We start from the raw sequence: 22,721 nt of genomic DNA on the forward strand, positions 1-22,721 counted from the left end.
GTACTGGGGGTTAGGATTTAAACATATGAATTTTGGGAGGGGGACATGATTCAACCCATAAGAGACATGTTCATGGGGAAATGAGATGGTTGAGTGAACTGATTTCTTGGGTATACTGTACTGTAATGAGTTTGAATAAAATACACTCATTTCATTTCATTTTTTAATCCTCCCAGATCCAATATTAAGTGACAAACTATGAATGTTGAATTTAGAAATGCTAGATGGGGTGAGAAAAAAATTATGCATTTTCTGTTTCATGCCCACTGAAATATTAATAATTTTAAAACAAACTTGTGAATTCCACACTAGTTGATATGCAGGCTGGCCTCTGATCTCGCTCTATCATGTCTCTCTGTGGAAGGAAGAATTATGGCCCCTAAACATGTCCATACCTGATTATAGGAACCTGAGGATAATTATAGGAACCTTATATGGCAAAAAGGAGTTTGCAGATGTGACTAAGGTTAAGGACTTTGAAATGGGGAGATTATCTTGGATTATTCAGGTGAGTTCAACCTAACCACATGAGTTGTTAAAAGTGGAAAACCTTTTCTGCCTGAAGCCAGAAGGAGATGAGATGAAGGGAGGAAAGTCAGAGGGAGGGGCAATATTGCTGGCTTCCAGGATGGATAAAGGGAGTCAAAAGCCAAGGAGCGTGGGCAGCCGCTAAAAGCTGGAAAAGGCAAGAGTATGATTACCCCCTAGAGTGTCCAGAAAGGGACACAGTTCCTCAGACACCTTGATTTTAGCTCAGTGAGACCTGTGTTGGTCTTCTGATTTCTAGAACTATAAACTTGAGTTGTTTAAAGCCACTAATTTTGGATAATTTGTTACAGCAGTAACAGAAAACAAATACACTCTCTACCTAGACTGCATGCATCCATCTACATAACACTTAGCACAGCCCTCAGCACACAGTAGGTTGTGTATAAATAATTTTATAGATAAGTCAAATATGGATCACAAAGCTATTTAGGTAAAACTGAAATTGCACCAATCTCGATTTTTGTGCATTGGTGGTGGGTCTCAGAATAAGCTAAACATGTTTAGAATCCTGAATTTCAATTCTCTTTGGTTTCTTAGGTGGATGAGTTGAGTCTCTGGTTTGCTTAGATCAATGCTACCAATAAAAATATATACGTCTGGCCTTACACAAAATATGTTTTTGTGAAGATATCTAAATTTCATAGTTATGCCTGTGTCCAGGGTGATGTTTTCGCTGAGGGCTAAAACAAGAGAAGGGACTTTGTTTTCAAGCTGGAAGCCAGGCGTGTGGGGGTTGGCAAGGGACGTGGGGCAGTTTAGCTGAGCTCTTTCGATATTGTGCAGGCTCCCCAGCTAGTCAGTCTCAGCTTGAACATCAGAGGCAGACAGTAAAGGCTATAATGGGAGAACTTTCTATAATGAGAGAGTATAGGGCATACACACAGACCTGTAAAGTAGCCAGCATCTCTGCGGGGTAAGAGACCACTGCAGATAAAAGCAAGCAGCCTTGTTCCCACTGAGAAAATTGCAATGCTGAGAATCCAGTCAAGGTTCACCAGGGTATTTCTCAGCAGCCAAGGAATATTGGAATAAAGGGATAATTTGTTATTACTGCAATGAGAGCCTAATAGGAGTGCTAGTCAATTTTCCTCCCTCGATTTTTCTTCCTCAAGGTTAGCAGGTATGAAATGAGAACACGGTGATTAGGTGCTTTCTGTGGCTATTCTTTTTATTTTTTTTTCTTTTGATTCTTTCTCCCACTAATTATCTTTGTCTCCTTCTCTTTGAATATTGTCTTGTCATATTTAGTTCTTGGTGAAGGAATAAAAATCCCACAAAACAAAACAAAACAAAACAAAAATGAGGTGGCTGAAATTGTTGACTATAAAGCAGCAATGTTAATTTCAGAAAAGTGTTTTTCTTAGGGACTGCTAGTGTTAGAGTCCCCTTTGTTTTATCCTGGTTGTATTTTAATATTTATTTTATACATTGGTGAATTAGCCAGTGATAATCCAAATATCATAAAAAACAACAGAAAATAACTCAACAGAACCACACACATAAGTTTGTTTCTTTGTTCTCCATTTCAAGGAAAAATATGACCACAAAACAAGCTTGCATCAGTGTATTATTGTTTAAATTTTTTAAAAGCCACTTTTGATGTCTGCTATATTGCCAGCACAGGCAGAATAATTCACAACAAGGCATCACATTCTACATACACTGGAGGTATATATTTAAAATAATAGCCCTAAGCCACTTGGAAGATCTTCAGATAAACAGCAAAGATTGACATTTTCTCTTTACTCATGCTTAATAAGGCAGTAACAAAGAGTGGTATATTTTAGGGAGATCTTTTCCATTAAAGATAAAAGTAAAGAGGGTAACCATGTCAGTAAATTGTACCACCATATATTCTGTTTCTCAGCTGGAAAACTTTCAAGGCATCCTTGCCTGCTCCAGTGCATTAGCCAGCATCATTGGTTCTACCTTCAAGCATGTCTTACCACCTGTAATAGTGAATCTTTAGACCCAGCCACTTCCATGCCCTTCTGCACCTCTGCAATGCTCCACAATAGATCTCTCACATCCACTCTTGCCCCACTGTTTACACAGCAGACAACAGGATCCTTTAAAAATGTACTCCAGATCATGTCATGCCTCTGCTCAACACCTGCAGTGGCTCCCTGTTTCACTCAGAGTGAAACCCAACTTCTTGCCCTATCCTGCAAGGCTCTCATGCTCTGACTCTGTGCCACCTCTCCAGCCCTGTCCTTCTCCCCATCACACACTCTGCTCCAGCCACTCCGGTTTCCTTGCAGGTTTTCACCTTCAGGCCTTTGCACCTGCTGTCTCCTCTACCCCAAATGATCCCAATCCGCCAACATGCACACGGGGGTCATTCTCACATTTCCTTTATGACTTCTGCAAAATGCCACCTAGTCAAGAGAGACCTTCCTTGATTACCCTTCCTAAAAATGCACTGCTAGTTTCTCCTTATCCCTCATCCTTTGCATCTTTCTTCATCTATAGCTACTTAACATATATATATACACACATAAACTATACAATTACTAACTTATTATTTGACTTCTCAACTAGAATGCAAGCTCCTGGAGGGTGACAGTTTCTTGGTTTACTGCCACATCTCCAGCACTCAAGAAAGTGCCTATCACATAAAATATGCTCAATAAACTTTTCTTAAATGAGTATATGAATGACTGTGAATGAAAGAGGCTTGAGAAGCTAATGACTGAGAGCTCCATTAACTGAAATAAACTCAGTTAACTTTCAGTCAACAAGAAATGTCAACCTAGTAGAAAAGACCATTCCCCAAATTCACTGAGGCTTTATGTTACTAAAACATTCTCAAATTATTTTTTATTTTTCTTAGAAGAGCAACCCTGATATGGCAGATAAACTTTAGCTCCTTGGGAGAAAAATGCCATACTAATAAGGGCTTAGAGTGGCTAGTCTCCAAAGATGACCACCACAAATTCCTTCTATCACTCAAACTTGACTGGTCTTGTGATTTGTTTGGCCAATAGAGTATGACAGAAGTAATGTTGTACCAGTTCCAGACCCAGACCTTAAGAAACCTTGCAAGCTTCCATTTTTGTCTTCTTAGAAGCTAGTCACCATGTACAGCAGTTTAGGCTAGAGTATTGAAAGACAAAAGTCCACAAAAAGGAGAGAGAGGATGTGTGAGGGAGAAAAGTTACCCTACATTATAGTCAACACTAACGCACGAAGCATTGAGTGTGGCTATTTTGGGTCCTCCAGTGCCAGCTGGGCCACTCCAGCCAGTACCACAAGAAACTAGCTCCTCGCCACTGTGGCCCAGTGGAGGCCCCAGATACTCTGGAGTATGTGCAAATTGTTCTTGCAGAATCCTTCACAAATGCCTGCCCCACATGATTAATAGCAAATAAAATGGCTGTAATTTTGAGCTGCTAAATTTTAAAGTGCTTTACTCTGTAGCAATATGTAACTGAAATAAGTCAAACATGTATTCACAGGAGGATAACACTGAAAACTCTGGACAACTGAAGCTTATCCTATAAAAAATTACAATAAGGCTCAGTTAATTTATATATATACACACAGTATATATATATGTGCATATATACACACTACATACCTGTGTATATACACACATAGTATATATGTGTACATACACAGTACATATATGTGCATACTCTACACATATGTATATAGGTACATATATGTATGTATATGCACATATGTATGTATTAATAATACACACATAGTGTATATATATGTACACACATACACACATAGTATATGTGTGCATACATTTGTGCATATAGATTGTAAATATATCTACACGTCTTTTGTCTTCATTTTATTAAAGGGTTAATATAAAAGTAAATTAATTATGCCACTGATAATGCCTTGGACACAATATTTTATTGCTTTTATATAACGTCATGAAAGCCTTACAAAAGTTTTCAAATGCCATGCATTTAATTGTTTTGTTTGTTAGTTTTTTTATTTTCAGTGAAGTGAAAAGTTCTTTATTTTCCAAAGAACAGTGTAGCAGGCCTTTCAATATTCCTGTGAAGCCCCAGAACTCTACGGCATGTGAAGCTCCTCTGTCCCATCCTTCAGTTGTCTGCTCCTATTTTCAACAGTCAGCAAACTGCAAGCAAATGTAACATCAGGATCCTTGTGTGTTTTATTCCACAGTATAGACATCAAACTACCTGCGATTCTTAAGAGGCTCAAGCTGAAATTCTCAAGCACACTAGTAGAATTTTTAGGGTGAAGGAACAATAAAATGGAGCTCTCTCAGGGAGGGGTTCAGTGTTGAACATCCATTGTGGAGGAGAGAGAAAGGGAGAAATCTGTGCTTTTTGCTATACTGATTTAATCAGCATTGTGAAAATAGTGATATATTTCCATGGTGTGGAAAGTTTCTGAGAGGGGCCTCTTTGTGATAAAATGCACTTTTCCCCTCTTCTCACAGGATATTAAAATCTGACTTGGCTGAGATTTGTTTCAAAGAGGCTCTTCCAAAGTCAGCTCTTCCTAGGTTTATAGAAAGGGAGTAACCCCCTTAGGCATGTGATTGCAGTGAGCTCCCACGGTTGATTTTGAGATATGTTCAGGGGATATTAGCTGATCCTGCTTTAATACAAATGTGTTCAAGAACTTGCATTCTGGCGGGGCGCAGTGGCTCACGCCTGTAGTCCTAGCTCTCTGGGAGGCTGAGACGTGCGGATTGCTCGAGTTCAGGAGTTTGAAACCAGCCTGAGCAAGAGTGAGACCCCGCCTCTACTATAAATAGAAAGAAATTAATTGGCCAACTAATATATATAGAAAAAATTAGCCGGACATGGTGGCACATGCCTGTAGTCCCAGCTACTCGGGAGGCTGAGGCAGGAGGATCGCTTGAGTCCAGGAGTTTGAGGTTGCTGTGAGCAAGGCTGACGCCACGGCACTCACTCTAGCCTGAGCAACAAAGCGAGACTCTGTCTCAAAAAAAAAAAAAAAAAAAAGAAGAAGAAGAACTTGCATTCCTGTACCATTTCATAGAAAGGAGTGAGAGAGGCAATGCAGGTCAGAGAATTGTGCCAAGAAATCAAACAACTTAGTGGTGAAGCCCCACAAAGATTAGGAACTACGTCGAGATAATTTCCACTTATTTTTAACCATACATTTATTTTTGAGAATCTGTGACGTACACCTTGGCTACTTGTTGAGATTAAATTGTATCAAGACATGTAAAAAGCTGCTCAGAGTCTTAGAGAGATTACTGTGTTGTGAGGAGGTTTACTTTATCGATCCGATTTTATTACTTTGAAAATGGAAAACCCATGCTTTTGTCAATCATGTGAAATAGAAAAGCAAAATCCAAGCAGTTGCTTTAGGTTGCTCAGAGAAAGGGAAAATAATCCATGGCAAAAATAAAAAATGAAGATAACATTTTAAGTGACTTTTATAACCAGTTAGAAATGTATTTTTGCTGTTTTTTTCCCCTGGAAAGGGAAAGACTATCAAATTAATCATATTAAAGAATACTATTTTGTTTTCAATAAGTATGCATTTATTAATTATAATAACTTGTATATAGTTGCTTAAAATGTGTTATCTAATGTCAAACACTGCTATATAAGCCTAAACTCAAAAACTGGTTTCCAATCTTTTAAACAATATTTTTATTCTTCTTTACATATTATTAAACATTTGTTCTTTAGTCTGTATTTTCTGAATTTTAGTAGTATTGTAAAACCTAAAAAAATAGAAACCTTCTCTTCTAACCCACATCCCTGACTGTTTTAGGTACTATAATGATACATTTTTTAGTCTGAGAATGCTTTTGTATTTTTTCTTTTCTTTTTCTGGTTGAGGTAAAAATTCTCCTTTATGTAAAAGTGAATTTTGCTAAAAGATTTACTGGAGGCGATTGTTAGTGGGGTGTTAGTGTGATTGCTGGGCCAAGTTTAAGAAGTTTTAAAAATAAGATTGAGCTTGACAATTTTTTTCTTTTCTGATTATAAACTAGAACATGTTTATGGAAGAAAAATTAGAAAATGCAGAAAAACATAGAAAAGAAAGCCTGAGACACCCATACTTTCTGCTTTCCTCAGAGGATGTAAGCTCTTTCAGTTGTTATATGTACATCCATAGATACGGGTATCTGTGTAATTTAAGATGGAACCACCAAAGACACAGAGTGTGTGAAATCTATATGTTACTCAATACAAGACAAAGTTTTCCTAGATATTATTTTTCAATTTTATACTTAGCAACTACATAAATTTTCATTTTGTGGGTGGCTTGTTATTTATTTAAGCAATCCCCTTTGGTTGAACCTTTAGGTTGTTTTTCATTTTTATTGTTATAATTAACACTATTGTGAGTGGGCCTTGTGTGTAAATCTTCTTGCACGTCTTTGATTGTTTCCATGGGATAAATTCCTCAAAGGAGCATTGGGTCCATTAGTATGACTCACAAAAATAATCTCTCAGCCTTAACAAGCAAACTTTAAAAACTAATCTCAAAGTAAACAGACCATAGCAAAATCACTTGCTATCTCTAATTAAAAACCATGCTAAAGTTCAATGGCAACTGAGGGGGAGGTGGGCTTTTAGGAATCGGGGAAACCCATATTTCATGTCCAGAGGCGAGAAGCAATAGGAAATGGCCAGTGATTCAGTCTGGTTGGAGCTTGGGTGCCAAGAGACTGGTAGTGAGGGAGGCAGGTTCAGGTGAAAGAGGGACTCAGATGTCGTGTAAAGACTTTAGTTTTATCCTGCAGAAGGTGAGGAGCCATCAAAGGAGCTTAAGTATTATTGCAGTAGAATCTGCTTTTCACTGGAGAAGGTAACCGGGAAACTGGAGGGTCACAGAGGCAGGAGAAGGCAGGAGCTGAGGACAGTAGTTCTGGGTCTGAATGAGAGCAGCTGGAACAGAGAGATAGAGAGAGAACACAGCTAATGAGTTTGAACTGAAAGACTTAGAAGACTTAGAGATCAACAGTGGAGGGCAGAGAAGAGGGAGAGGGAGGGGGAGATTGAGAGATTGAAAGAGAAAGAACAGAACATTGTGTTGGTTCAGGTGCTCTGAGAAGCAGCCTCCAAGATGGGATTAGATGCCAGAAGATTCAATGGAGAAACACCTGTCTGGAATAAAGGGCGAAGGAGCAGGGGTAGGCAGACTTTGGTGAAGTTCTGTGAAGGAGAGAAGGAGGGAAGGATTGGGTAGGAAGATCTCTAGACCGCACACAATTTTGAGGAAGTTTTGGACAAGCCAGAATGTGGCCCATGAGCTCCTTGGAAGAGCCCCACACCAGGCAGGAATGAGCTGGCACTAATGACCCCACCATGCTCTGTCACTGTCTGGGAGCAGCTTAGGGGAACCTGGCCTCAGTGCAAAGCCAGTGAAGGATCCCATGGGTGGCAGCTGGGGCTCAGTCAACAATGCCCCCTCCCACAGCAGGGTTTCTTGAAAGACATCTGAGTGTCACACGTTCAGGGCACCACAGCTGTTAAATGCTTTCTGGCTCGGATGATGCATGGAAAATGCCAAGTGTAAAATCAATACTGGAGGTGTGCCTGGGTGTCTAGCAGTATAATTAAATAAGGTGGGGGAAAACTTTTCTTGTTTAGGAAGGAGACACATTGTTACAGAGAAAGGAAAGACATCTGCCTCAAACAGTACTATTTTGCTTTCTGATTCTATCAATTTATTTAATATACTGTGGGACTTCGAAGGGGTGATTAAATTCTCTGATTCTCAATTCATAGCTTTTTATTCATAAAGTGGGAATTAAGAATATGTATCTCACATCAATCTTTTGGAGCTTATTTGAGATTTTAAATATATGCCATTGCATGGCACATGATAGACATTCAGTGGTTATTAGTTTCCTAACACCTGGCAGAAGATTGCCTTATGTTTCAAACGTGTGACATATCCAGAGTGCATAGGTATACTCTTTTCTTGTTTCTAGTTTGCTCAATGCAAAAACTCTTTCACTCCTGGATTTTACAGAGTAGACATTCATTTGTCTCCCTGGCATACCCGTTTATATTCTGGGTTTCACACCATCGATAGATGAAATCGGAAGAGCTAAGAAGATGCTGGTCAGAAAAGCCCCTGGGCGATGCTTGTGTAGCCAAAATAGCCAGAAATACTGGCTTACTCTGCACACGTTACAGTTGCAGATGAAGAAGTTCTGGGTGCAGATAGTTCTATGTTATTTAAGTAAAAACCAGGGATCTTATAAACTATGATTTTTAATGAGTAAGGTTGGTAGTAAAGTTACTGTAAGTAAGCGCAGGTTTTTATTTTTCCTATACCATCTGGACCAGAGATAGTGTGGGGGGTAGGTCCCAGGCACTATTTTTTACAAACTTCCCTGGATATTATATTGTGCATTTTTTATTTTATTTTGTGTGGCTTTCATTGTGGTTTTGAGAACCATTCATCTTGATCAGTAATACGACCTTCTTTAACAGCCTCACTGTTAAATATTTAGGCATATTTGTTCAGATTCAGTATCAGTTCTTTAAAGAATAATTGAGATAAAAAGCTTGCTCTTCTCAATACCAGGGAGCCCCTCTGAATTTGGCAAAATGGACCCCTGAGGAGCCAGGGATCAACCGTCTCTCCAGGGTCAGCCTTGCAAAACTGATCCCAGCAGCTCACCTCTGGGTATGAGGTGTGAGGGGAAATAATGACTTCCTCCTCCTCTCCTGCTAACTGTCGGGAACTCAGGGTTTCCATTGTGTATATAGTGGTGAAACATCTAAACTCACTGAATTTGGCAAATTGCTTTGCACAAAAATAACTTCCACTCACAGCAACGTATAAACCATGAACTAAAATAAAATCTTAAGCTCCCCCCCAGCCAACTGAATGGACCCCCCCTCTCTTAGCCAAGGCCCCACCTCCCCCCAAAAAACATAACCCTTAAAGCTGAGGTTGTCAGCCATGAGGAGAAGGAAGGTCAGACAAGTCTAGTAACGCCCTGTCCCTTTTGGAGTTATTCTTTGTAACAATAAGATACAAAATCATTAACAGGCCTAAGGCCGTTTAAGACAAAGGCTAAATCACACCTGCAGGTCATCCATTTACTTAACACATCTCTTGAGCCTGGATATATGTCCACTGCTTGTTTCTGATTAACAGACTTCCTTATCTTAACTTAAAACATTCCAAGCCTCTAGACAAAGCCTCATTTCTTTAACCAATTACAAATCAAAGAATCTTTAAACCCACCTATAATCTGTAATCCCCTCCTTCAAGGTGTCCTGCCTTTTTGGGCCAAACCAATGTAAATCTTCCATGTATTGATTTATGACTTTATGTGTCATTCCTGTCTCCCCAAAATGTATGAAACCGAACTGTCACCCAACTATGGCAAAACCACTTGCTCAAGGCTTCTTGGACGTGGCTCTCCAGGCTATGATAGCACATATTCAACTCAGAATAAACCTCTTTAAATTATTTTACAGAGTTTTGGTTCTTTTCTATTGACAAAACTTTTGAGAACAATATTGAAACAAGACAGTTTCTGAGACTGAATTTAGAATTGTTGTGTAGAACTTGGCTTGGTTCCCTTTTTAATCTTTCAGGTATCTATGTAACTATATGGCTACAGTGAGGGTTCTGGTCTGGAATAGCTTGCAGAGAGGAACCCTGAACTCAAACACATTCAACTACAATTTTATCCTTCTACCAGCTCACTACCCACAGGACCTGCCATTTGCTAACAAAACCAGACCACCCTCAATGCAGTGAGCTGCAAGAGGAGACAGCACAGCTTAATGGGCTCCAAAGTGAAACAGTCTTGGCTTTGAACTCCAGCTCCAGTATGTCCTAACAGTAAATCCTTGGCCAAGCCACTTAACCTGTCTAACTGTCAGTTTCCTCATCTATAAGATAGGGGCAATAATAGGACTCATCTACGTTCATCCCACAGGAAACGAAAGGCAGACCTGAATATCAGGCACTAGGAAGGATCCAGAGTCCCTGAGATGCTCGGGCACAGCATGAGGTAGCAGTGACATGAATGGATATGGAGAAGGGATTCTAGACAAGAAGCTACTGTTTTCTTCTTTGGCCAGGTCTGGGCCTTTCCATAGCATCTGTGTGTGCTTTTCATATTCAGGCAAAAGTCAACGATGTTTGTAAGGGCAAGAAATCCACATAGAACCTTGCCCCTGTTGGATTCTCTCTCTCAACTTCCCCGTCACCTTTCTTTTGGGAGTGCACGAGAGGGGAACTGGCTTCACCCAGGCCAGTTTGGGTGGCCCATTAGAAACTTGACCTTGAAATGAAGAAGCAAAAAGGATTGGAAATAATGAGCTAAGTAAGTAGTTATCCTGAATGTAACCTACACCTCTTTTTGGAATGAGACCACCCTCACTCTTCAAATTGTCGTTCCACCGGGCTTTTTTCAGCATTGTTTACCGGGTCCCTATGACGTGTTGAGTTCTGTTGCAAACATGGAAGCACAAAACGCAGAAGGAGACTCTGAAAGGGTTTACCGGCAAATTAGGGAAACAAGACACAGCACTTTATTTTTCTTTTCTCTTTTATGTGTATGACTCAAATGTCAACATGAGTAGCTCAGATATCAGAAACAAACTAGTTTCTAGAAGGAGGGAACAAAGTGATTCTAAGGTCGTGGTGGCCTGGGAGGGTTATGATGAGGTTTCAGAAAGGTTAGATGGGAAAGAGTGGAAACATGCATTGCTTTTTAGAAGGAAAAGGGAATAGACTTGGCTAAAGCAATTTTTGCTAAGACAAGTGGTAAAAATCATTAAAGCAATAGGTGGGGGAAGGTTACACTTGACCTTGAAGACAATGAGCAACTACTGATTGTTTCTTCCGAGGTAAGGATATGGAATGTGATAAGTGCAATGCTTATTTTTAACAAAACAATGATATTTGAATATATTTGTATAGTAATAAATATAATGAATAACATCTTTATTTAGTTTTATACTTGTCCTGGACGTTGCTGTAAGCACTTCCCATGTAGGAATTTGTTTAATCCAACCGCAATCCTGGGGATAGGTGCTCACACTACCCCATGTCACAGATGGGAAGTAGAAGCTTCTGGGGAGATTGCTCTGGTTGGGGACACACCACAAATACCAGATGGGACAAAGATGCTGAGGCCAGGGTCCCAAGGGAAAGGCTGGGAAGATTTGCCAGACAAAGCAACAAGCCACTGAGTCTAGATGAAACCTGTGGCATCTGACAAGTTTTGTTTGAATGTCAAGAGAAATTTCCAAGTTATATATTAAATGTAGATAAACAATTTGATGTAGATAAAAACATATTTTGGTGCCTTGACTGAAAGGGACAAAGATTATCTTTTGTAGACTCAGAGGGTACCAGAAAAGGATTTCCTATGACATTGCAGGGAAGCATAAACAGGCCCTTCAGTGTTCATTCTGGAAACTGCCCTTTTGTCTGCCTTCACCCATCAGGCAGAAATTCAACATTCTGTAGAGTGGTGGTTCTTTCTTCCAGAAGCAGCTTGTATCATTTCAGATTTATTTCTGCTTTCTAGATAAAATTGTGTTATTTCTATTTATTTATAAAATATTTAAGACATGCCAAGAAGTATTGGGAAAGATATCATAGACAACCATGTGCTACAATGTAGGTCTATTATCTTTTGCCAAGTTTTCCTTATAATGCTTTCTACTTTTGCTTTTTAACAGATTTATTGAGCTATAGTTGACATATATTGCATATAACTGTGTACAGTTTATTCAGTTTTGACATACAAACACTCTCATGAAACCATTACCACAAACAAGCAAGATAAGATTTCCATCAGCCACATATATCACTTTTTAAAGAAGTACAATATTTCCGATGCAGTTAAAACCCCAAGAGGGTTCTCATCTATCCTTCCCCAGAGGTAATCACTATCATGAAGTTATCATTCCTGTGCATTTGCCCTGTTTTTTTAAAAAAAGGATTATGTGCCCCCAAATAACATGTAGTAATACTGAATAATAACTTGTTTTAATATTTTACATAAATGGCGTCATACTGAACATATGTTGGAACTTGCGTTCTCCCCCCAAAAAGAATGTTTGTGATATGTCCATATTTATCCATGTAGATTAAATTCATTAATTTTATCTACTTTATAAAAGTATCCTATTACACTAAAAAATTAAACAAAATTGAAAATTTTGTCTTCAAAATTGAAGTTCAAAATTAATATCCAAAATTGGATTCCAAAATTGAAGTCCAAAACCAGCTGGTTGCATTATATCATGGTGGTAGAAAAATACAAGTTTTAAACTCGAAAATTGTTAATAGTAGTTTATATGATAGGAATATGGATGATTTTTATTTTCTTCTTTGTATCTTTATTTTCCAAATTCCCCATAATGAATGAGCATTATTTTTATAATAAGGAAAACTAAAATATCAAGTTGAATAATTAGGGTGCTTTGCTGTAAAATCATATGATTAGGAAGTTTACAGGCAATGCTGAGCATGGAAAAATGATCCTAAAACAGCATATAAGCACCGGAGACACAGTATGATTTGAGGATAGCTTTGAGCATGCAGAAATTTTCTTACTGTTTTGTAAGTTGTGGTGGATATGTCAGGGAAGGGAACTTATTCATTTTTATTCAGTGAGATGTTCCAAATAGAGCCGAGAGAATCCCATTAGATTTTTATGATGATCTCCTAATAGGCACAAATATACTATGTCATTTTTCTCTGGGAAGATTATTACATTCATTCATTCCATAAATGAAAGGGTTTATTTCATTCACAAGGAAGCTGATGGAGTTCTTGGCACTAATCTCCTCTACTTTTTTCCCAGTTGGAATACGTATACCTTTTCCACTTTTTTTCTTGATGTGACTCATTTTTCCATTGATTTTTCTTTATTTTTTTAATAAATTTTTCTGAGCGCTTCTAGGCAAAGATATTAAATGCTTCCCTGAGTGCCCATCACTAAAGTAAAGATAGAGGAGCAGAATATTTCCTCACACTTTCCTTATACTTGAAAAATGTTAACTTCTATATTTTTTAAATGTTTGTCTTGGAGAAAACTGAGGAGTCATGACATGGTGGACAAATTTCTCTGCTCTATTGTTAATGTTTTTTATCATTCCTGAATGCTGATGAATTATCTTCTTAATTTGTAAATTTATTTAAGCTGAGGGTACAGTGCTTTTCTAACTTACTACAGGATGGTATTGTGAAGGCTGAATGCTATGCTGATGGTGCATGAGCATGTGGCTGCAGGAGGCACATAACACTGTGAATGAACAAACATTATTATTCTGTCTTTAAGTTACTATAAGTTCTCATGAAGAATCTTTGTCAGGATGTATAATTTTGACCCTAACAGCTGGCCTAAGTTTATGCAGACATTGTATCTTTGTCCATTTGAGATGTTTCCTCCCTGCCCTCTATTTGTTCCCTGCCTTATTCCACCTCAAATCATACACAGACATACATATAAACACAAGTAGGCAAATATGCACCTACTTGTGCCCTCACCCAGAATTGCATATGATACAGAGTGATAGTCCAATTATTTATAAAGAGTCTGTGAAATGTAGAAGTACTTCAAGCTGTAATCAAATAATGTTAAGTAGTTAAGTAGTGGTTTATTGAACAAAATCAAATTTTCAAAAAGCTTTTTTTCCATGGCAATGTCTTGTATATGTGCTTGTGAGTGAGTATATGGCAAATATCTCATGGCCAGGAGTCTCAAAATGCTGATTTTAAAAATCCACAAACATATATGTTTGTTATATGATATGTTTGCTACTTAGTAGAAATGGTCAATGAATACTATTGATGCTTATTATGCTACAGAGAAAAGGGGAAAATTAAATTAACTAATAGCATTATAGTCTAATTATACACACCCATTTAATTTCTCAAAGTATAATACTAACAATTAAGTGAGCAGAACTGAATAGTAATATATCCAAAATATTGTCTACAGTAATATTTTTTGTAAGTACTAAAAAAGGAGAAAAAAATCTTGAGGATTATTATCTTTTTAAACAATGAGTAAATCATTGACATTGTTAACTGTGCATTTAAAAATTGTTTTCTTTTTAAATAATATTGCCCTTTTTAGGATGTAACTTGATGAAAATTATGTAATAAAGCATCAAATGTTTTTCCAGTTTGTTCTCTAGTTTTATTACATTTGTCATGTACCATTGCTTCACATTTTACCCATGAGATACTGCTTAGAGAGTATTTGTAGATATTGTAACCACATAGCCTCTATAACAGAAATGATTATTTTTACTATACATTATATTATTCTATAACACCCCACTTGACAAGAGCGCACTCAGAATCATACATGCTTCAAAGACAATTGTCATTTATTGTTCACCTTTTAATTTCTAAAGATATTGTCTTCCTCATGCTGTTTTGTTTAAGGTTGTTTTTAAATCACCATTATGCAGGTAACAAAAGAGACTCATCATGGGTAAATAGATTGTCCCAGGTCCCTTATCAAGAAAGCAGTGGAGACAGGACTCAATCACTGTGGTTCTGGCTCCATGATCTGTGTCCTTTCCCTTCCGTATGCTCCCTTTCAAGAAAGGATAAGGAGAGATAAAACAGTGAAAGAGGAGAGATAAGTACAAAGACAAAATAGTGACCACTAATTCCAAGAACTTGAATTTAGTCTAGATAAGCTCAGTAAATTATTAAAGACCAACAGATAAGACCAGGGAATATTTAACAAGGACAGTGGCAACTCTTGTGTTCTCACAGATGGGGTTGTGAGTCCACAGGGACATGGTCCTCAGGGCTTTTGTTTACTGTCTTATTTCGTGCTGATCTGGCAGAATGTTCAAAAAAGAGTACTATGTGCCAAGAAGGGCTATAAGACAGGTGGGAAGGAAGATACTAAAAACAGATGATGATCTTGGCAGAGGTATTATCACTGGCTTGAAAGGATATGACAAAAGAATTCTATTGTTTTTGCTCTATTGTATAGAAGTAACAATTGACTAGCTTATAGATCACTAATATTCCCTATGGAGGAAAAAATGGATCCATAATTTTAAATACAAAATTGTTAATGGAAAGATGTACTGAAATGAGCGAAAAGGAAAAAGAGAAGATAAGAAAATGAATTGTCTGTTCCTTATGCATAACTTTATATTATTCATGTTATCATGAGTATCAAGATGTCATATTCCCATGTGGGTAACATATTATAGCTATCTCCTTATTATGAAAACTATACAAAACTAAGATTCAGAAAAGTCAGAGAAATATAGTTAGTTGGCAATAAAACTAGGACATGGGTCCAGATTTCTGGATTCCCATTATACCATTTTTTTTTCTTTTTTATAAAGGCAAGGTGGGAGCAAGCTTCAATAACACCACTTCATTAGCTGAAAAAATATTAATGGTTAGAGTGAAGGAGTTATGACATGTACTACTCTGGTGAGGAAAGTACTGAATTTCAAAATGGAGCCTGAAGAAAGATGCCCGGAGAGATTCCAAGTCAAATGGTCTGCAGCTGCTAACACTTTTCATAGGGTTCCTGCTGCCTCCTGTTGAACCCTAAAGACACAGGACTCTTAAAGATTGTGTTTTCACTATGGCTTGGTTGAACACTTAACTTTACTACTTTTTAGAAGAGGAAGAAACAAAATGAATTTTCTCATTGTTTCCTTTTTCTGGGGAAAGGAGGAGGAGCTGTCCGTGGTATCACATGAATCAGCCTCTCTTTACCAGCATGCATGTTCTCCGCCCTGGGTTACAGAAGTCCAGGAGACTAGGAAGCCAGAATTATAAATAGATGGGGAGAAATCAGGGTGCATGGGCAAGGATGGAGGAGACAACTGAAGTTTTACCAGGATCGTGTGGGCTCCTATCACCTTGAATTATACCACCTAGATATTTGTCTCACCTTGTTGTTTACTAGGGAAAATATAACATTTTTTTTTTTTTTTTTACTAAAGAAGTTTGGGAGAATTTTTGAGTATAAAACTGAAAAGAGTATAAAACTAAGTCCTCTGAAAATAAATGGCATTGACAGTCTTCTTGGATTTAATTTCTGCTGCTTATGTTAGGAGCCATACAGATGCTTTCCTTAATTGGATCCAGTTAACATAGTCCTGATGGAAAATTCAGTATATTGGCCATAATTATTAAATTAGTGAGTCACAGACATGATTAGAAAGAAATTAACACAGCCACCTGACTCTTGTTAAGGTTCTAATTGATTCTGGTTATTGAAGTTGTCCCAATTAAATTAGTGATGTCCATCTCAACATTCCCTGACAATTTTAAAGTGACTTTTAGTTGCACAAAACTATTCTTTTTAATATTGGATAGAGAAAACAATCTCTATCTCTTAAACGTATCTATGTAAAATATGATTTTTTTTCTAGTAATAATTTAGGTTCCTAACATTTAGTTCCTGCTCATGTGGGAGAAATCCTATCCTAAATCCAGAGAAGGAAATTTGGAGATGGCACAAAAGATCTATCCCAGCCAACAGCACTCTACTGTGTTAACCCCCTTTAAATTAAAATTGAATACCTCCCCTGAAGGGAACTTCTGTGGCAGTCCATTTAATCTTTGGGCAGATTTAATGCTAGGAAATTATTTCTCATACTAAGTTCATTCATTCATTTTATAAATACTTATCTTGTACCTACTACCTGCCAAACATTGCATCAGGGCACTGTAGATATAATGGTGAACAAAATGACCTCTACCTTGGAGGAAATTCAATATAAGCTGAAATATCCATATTTTTAACCTCTTATTCCTTGACTGTCCCTGGGGCTGCAAATGCACATCTAAAAATCAATTATGTGCCTATAGATTCTTTTCTTTCCCTAGATAAATACTCAGGGTTTTGATGGGGGGCAGTTTGAGAATTTTCATGTAAGATGATTTCAAGTCCATTTGTAATCTTGTGATTCTTCCTTGAACACATTTTAGTTTCTCTCTATCCCTTTTAAAGTGTTATAGTTGGAATTAAATGTGATTCACCAAGACAGTGGCATGTTTTGCTCAAGCACTCCCTAAACAAAGTTTGAAAAGTTGCATATTCCTTTGAACATTTTTAGGTAGACATCTAAAACTTTTTCATCACAAGTATAAATAGTTATGGTGGATGTAATTTCCAGTACATTAAGAATATTGACTTTAAAAATAAAAGTATTACTTCACTCTTTTTAATGTATTCAAAGGAATATAAATATCAAGGTGATTTAATCTCATCATTATCCATTTTGAAAACACACACAGTTGTATTTTGTTGATCATTTAGACTCACTTCTATTTCTCCTTGAAGTCATAATTTTATTCTATTTCCCTCACAGAACTTTATCCTACTATAATATACTTTTATACTAAAAATCATAGATTAATGACAGTAATTCTTCTCTGCAATAATGAAATCAATTAATTTTTTATGTTTTGTGATGATAAAGATTTATGTGTTAAAATTTTAGGAGTATACACTACAATAGCCATAATAATAGTACACAGATGATCTAAGCACTGACAAATCACAAATTCTGATAAATGATTATTATTAATAAATTTAAAAGGTAAAAATTTATTTTAAGTACTTTTGTAATGAGTTAGATGGGGAGGAGATTTGAATAAATTACCCTTGACTGAGTGAGTTGTCTCATTGTTCTTCTCCTTTCTTTGTTATTTCCCTGAAGTGTTTCAAACCTTTGGGCAATACATGATTGCAAGATGATGAATGAATTTGAGGTATATCTTCCTCTCACAACATGGATACATGGCAACAGGGTGGGACTGGAGAGAAGAATCTTGACCATGGTCACCTTCTCAGGTAGACCAGGTTTCAAAGAGAGCAAATATTAAAGGTGATGAGCAGGAAATGGATTCTCTTAAAAATATTCATGTGCATGTTCCCTTTCAAAGTCTTTGCCTCTTGCCATGGGTAATCACACCCCATTCTGAAGACCAGCACTCCAGGGTGTAGTTTAACCAAACCAAAATGCAGTAGAATGGGATTTTTATCTCCCTCATTTAGAAATAATTCCTTTTATTAATACAACTGATGATCACTTTAAGTATTTCAGGGACAAAATCATACTACAAATTTATATAATCTCCAAAGCTACCTTTAAATTGACTTTCAAGTCTTTTCCAGCTATGTTCCTGCTAGGTGATATCCCTCCCCATTATGTACTTATAGGAAAGTTTAAATTTATCTCCATCAGATTCATCCTCTTAGACTCAGCCGTTACTCCAGCCTGTTGAGATATTTTTGGATTATGAGTCTATCTTCAACCCACATAGAGAATATTTGAAGATTTTGAAGAGTATAGGCATATGTTCCTAGGAACTAAAAAATGCAACATTTTCCCAGGATTTTCTTTTCAATAATCAAGATATATTGTAATTACACTGATGCTTCAGAAAAACATGTACTTCTTAAGATAGTTTTTCAGAAAAGACACATAAGGGCATTAGACTTGTGAGAAGTACTGGACTCTGATTGTAATTCTTCCACATCATTCATTCATTCACAAACATGAGTGCCTTCTGTGTGTTGGGCTTTGTGTTAATCACTGTGGAACAAGGGATGAAGAAGAAGATTCTATGAGCAAAACAAACATAATGGAGTCAGATAAACTATTAGTAACAGTACAGAGTGGTAAGCACTATGAAAGGTGTATGGCTAAGGTAGTTAAGGGGTACCTGGGAGGGTACCTAATTCATAGGAAAGGAAGGTGGCTAAGGAAGGCTTCTTAGAATAGGTGACATAGGAATTTGTAAGAATAAATAGAAGCAAAATGTGCAAAGAACAGGAGATATGCAATGGTTGGAAGGAAGGTATTTCAAGAAGAATAATATGAAGGCATGGAAGTACAGAAAAATATCTATTTCAAATTGTTAAATCTATAAACAGAAAAGGAAAACTCAACCTAAAATAAAATGAGGCTTATAAGAAATGCAGGGAGACAAAAAATAATTTTTCACCTTGTTGTCAAAGGACAATAATAATCAAAGATGATGAAATTCTTTGACTTATGTGAAAATGAGAATTCTCATCAGTAAAATGTATACCTTACACAGAGGCAATTAAAACCCTAGCTCATGACATCCATGCTTTCAATGTTAGATTTCTAAGGGCTCTGGCCACTAGGTACATATGGGTCCTCCTTCCTGGGTGCTCTTCCCTCACCTCTGTCTGGAGAAATTCTGCTTTTCTCCAGGCATCAGATAATAAGGCCCCAAAACTCAGAGACTGTCAACAGAGGGAAGTCTTGACCACCCCCCAGGGCTGAGGGCCAGGGGCGCAAATAGTACCCCCAGAGCCCAACAAGCATGAGAGCTGTGGAGGAGGGAACCACAGTGCTGAAATGGTGTTGGGGCACCTCAGTCCCCCTTTCTCCTCCTGTAAAATCTCTCTCCCATTGGAGTCAAACCCAGCTGGAAGGTACTCCAACGAGAGAATATGAATGCAGCTCATAAGGGTCAGATATTTGGGTCCCAGAGGGACAAATGGTGAAAAAGTGAATGAAACACAAGTTTAGGACCCACATTCTCACAGATATTCATAGGTGTGTGTGGAAGATAATTAGACAATTTTGCCATTGAAGATGAATCTGTTTCCTGAATTCACTAGCCCTGTATATGCCTTAAATGCAGGAGATTTCAAACAAATAGCAACCGGAAGGTACCAGCCATACACAGTACCCACAGTATGAGCTGGCACTGAGAAGTCGAAAGAGCTAGATCTCTACCTTACTTACATGGATGATGCAATCCTGAGACAACTCCTGACATTCTAGCCCAGATAAAACCCAGGGGAGTCTAGCCTTGTTCTGGCTAATGGTGCTAAACTGCATGGCAGGACTTTCTCCCATGAGTGGGGCCCATGGGCTCACACTGAGCTAGAAGTTCCAAATCATCTGATTATCTATGGAGCAGATCCATGCCATTTGGTTGACTGCAGAATGGACTCAGTCTTTCTAGGTCAGAAGGCCTATTGCGCAGGACAGGGCTGAGGTCACCTGGAGCAGCTCTTTATTTGACTGAATGTTTGTTCTCTGCACCTAGACACATACAAAGTTGGGTGGGAAATTACAAATTGTAATTTGACTTTCCTACAAGTCTATCTTAGAACTATTGGGATTAAGGAACTAAATTTGATGTTTTGATCTCTGAAAGTATGTTGCAAGACCTGTCTGATAAAAAGTTTTTATTCCAGCCCATATAAGGGCCTAGATCTCTGAAACAAACATTATTTGTTTAAACAACCAATGGAATTGCTCAAAAATATTTATGACATTCCAACAGGCATAGGAAATGTATTTCATCAGAAACATAAGGTTTTCTCTTAGCATTGAGAGGGAAGAGAGTTTTCTTTTGGACATTAGCATTTCTCTTACATAAACTTGGGTTTTCATCTATCTCCAGCAAATATAATTGTCTGGCCAAGTCTAAGAGTTTTGGCCAAAAAATGCTTACTTGAAAAGACATTTCTTACATATATCACAGAATTCAATTAATTCTTTATTATCATCTTGTTTTACAAAGCTGGGATTGTATGAAGGCTGTTGTGCCTACTGGTTAGAGAGTTAAATAGTTTCTCCCATCCAATATCTCAAAGGCATTCCCTTGATGATGAACATGCAGCCAATGTTCCATTGTAAATGAGCATCTAAGTAATGTTTCACCAATTAGTCTTTCTGTATGTGTCCCTCCTGTGAGTATGGAAAATATTATCCAAATTCGTTGGTAATCTCTTAGTAGAGGACTGTCTCCATCTTGGCAGGGTGGATTGTTTTTGTGTGTTAAAGATGCTAGTGATGTGAATAGGGGAAATCACATTCCAGATTAATTCTGTAAAGGTTTTATTTTCTTTGTCTGCTCACTGAAGAAATTATTAAAAAACCACCAACCTGCACTAACTCGAAAGTCTGTACTAAATATTATTGTTCAATCTGAACTATTAGATGCCTTTGACAAAAATAATAGTTTGATTTTCTGCATTTGAAAATATGCTAAAAGTAGGGAAATTAAACTATCTCTTTTTTATAAAAACTTTTACCAATTTAATGTAAGTGTGATGGGCTAGGGATCAGTTTCTGACATGCATTCATATATCTAAATCCCAATAGCAATATCCAAGGAGAATGTTAAATGTTGCTTCTGAACACTTTTAAAAACATCTCAGAATTTTAAAAAAAATTCACTACTTTGGAAAAGAATAAAAGCTATTATTTTTTATTGGCTCATAGCCAATTAGCTGAACTTGTTGTGATTTTTGCTAAGAGTAATTAGGGTCTAGATGAGAATAATTTTATATATGGCAGCCTAGGTTCAAATCAAATTCAATGTGTTGATATAAGAAAGAATAGACAAATTCTTGGATTAACTTAAGAATTTCCTGTCCAACTTCTGAGCAAGCTCCCAGAGAAGCTGGAGTAAACAGCTGTCCACCTGATCTAGGTGAGAGATTTTTACTGTTACGGAGCTTCATCAGCAACTACTGTATCTTCACACTCACCTTCATGGCTATTGGAGCTTCTCTCATTAGCCTCTTTCCTTTAAGTTAAGACTGTGAGTTTCCAAAGACTTATGCACCATGTAGATCTGTCTCAAGAGAATGACATGCTGAGCCATTAGTTCCTGATCACACAATTAACCCAGAGCACTAGATCAGCTTCAATGGTTACATCTAATAGGGCCCAGAGAAAATAGGGCACCTCATTTGTAGGGTTTGGTATGAGGAATGGGAGAGAGGAGTAAGGAAGAGAAAAAGTTTGAAATATGACAATAAAGGGGAATGCAGGCCTTGTTTAGAGAACTCTTAAGATGCTGAAAAACATCAAACAAATTGAGTAACAAAATTACATATAGACCATTATGTAAAAACTCGGCCCGGTTAAGATTTTTGCCTGCTCTCTGCCTTGCAACCCTTTCTCTGATTTCTTTGTTCCAGGAAATCTGCCCTCATACTTTTAGAAAAGGAGTTTGCATTTCACTCAGCCTTACCCTGAGTATTTTGGGGTAATTCCTAATTGATTATCTCCTTGGTGCACAGCATGACATTTTTTATTATACTATTATAATTGCATATTTAATTATTGTTATCATTTGATGACTGCTATGGACTGAATGTTGGTGTCCCCCTAAATTCATATTTGTATCTCAATACACAATGTGATAGTATTAAGAGGTGGGGCCTTTAGAAGGTGGTTAGGTCATAAGGGCAA

The sequence above is a fragment of the Microcebus murinus genome, chromosome 8 (genome assembly GCF_040939455.1).
Source record: "Microcebus murinus isolate Inina chromosome 8, M.murinus_Inina_mat1.0, whole genome shotgun sequence".
Taxonomy (NCBI): domain Eukaryota; kingdom Metazoa; phylum Chordata; class Mammalia; order Primates; family Cheirogaleidae; genus Microcebus; species Microcebus murinus.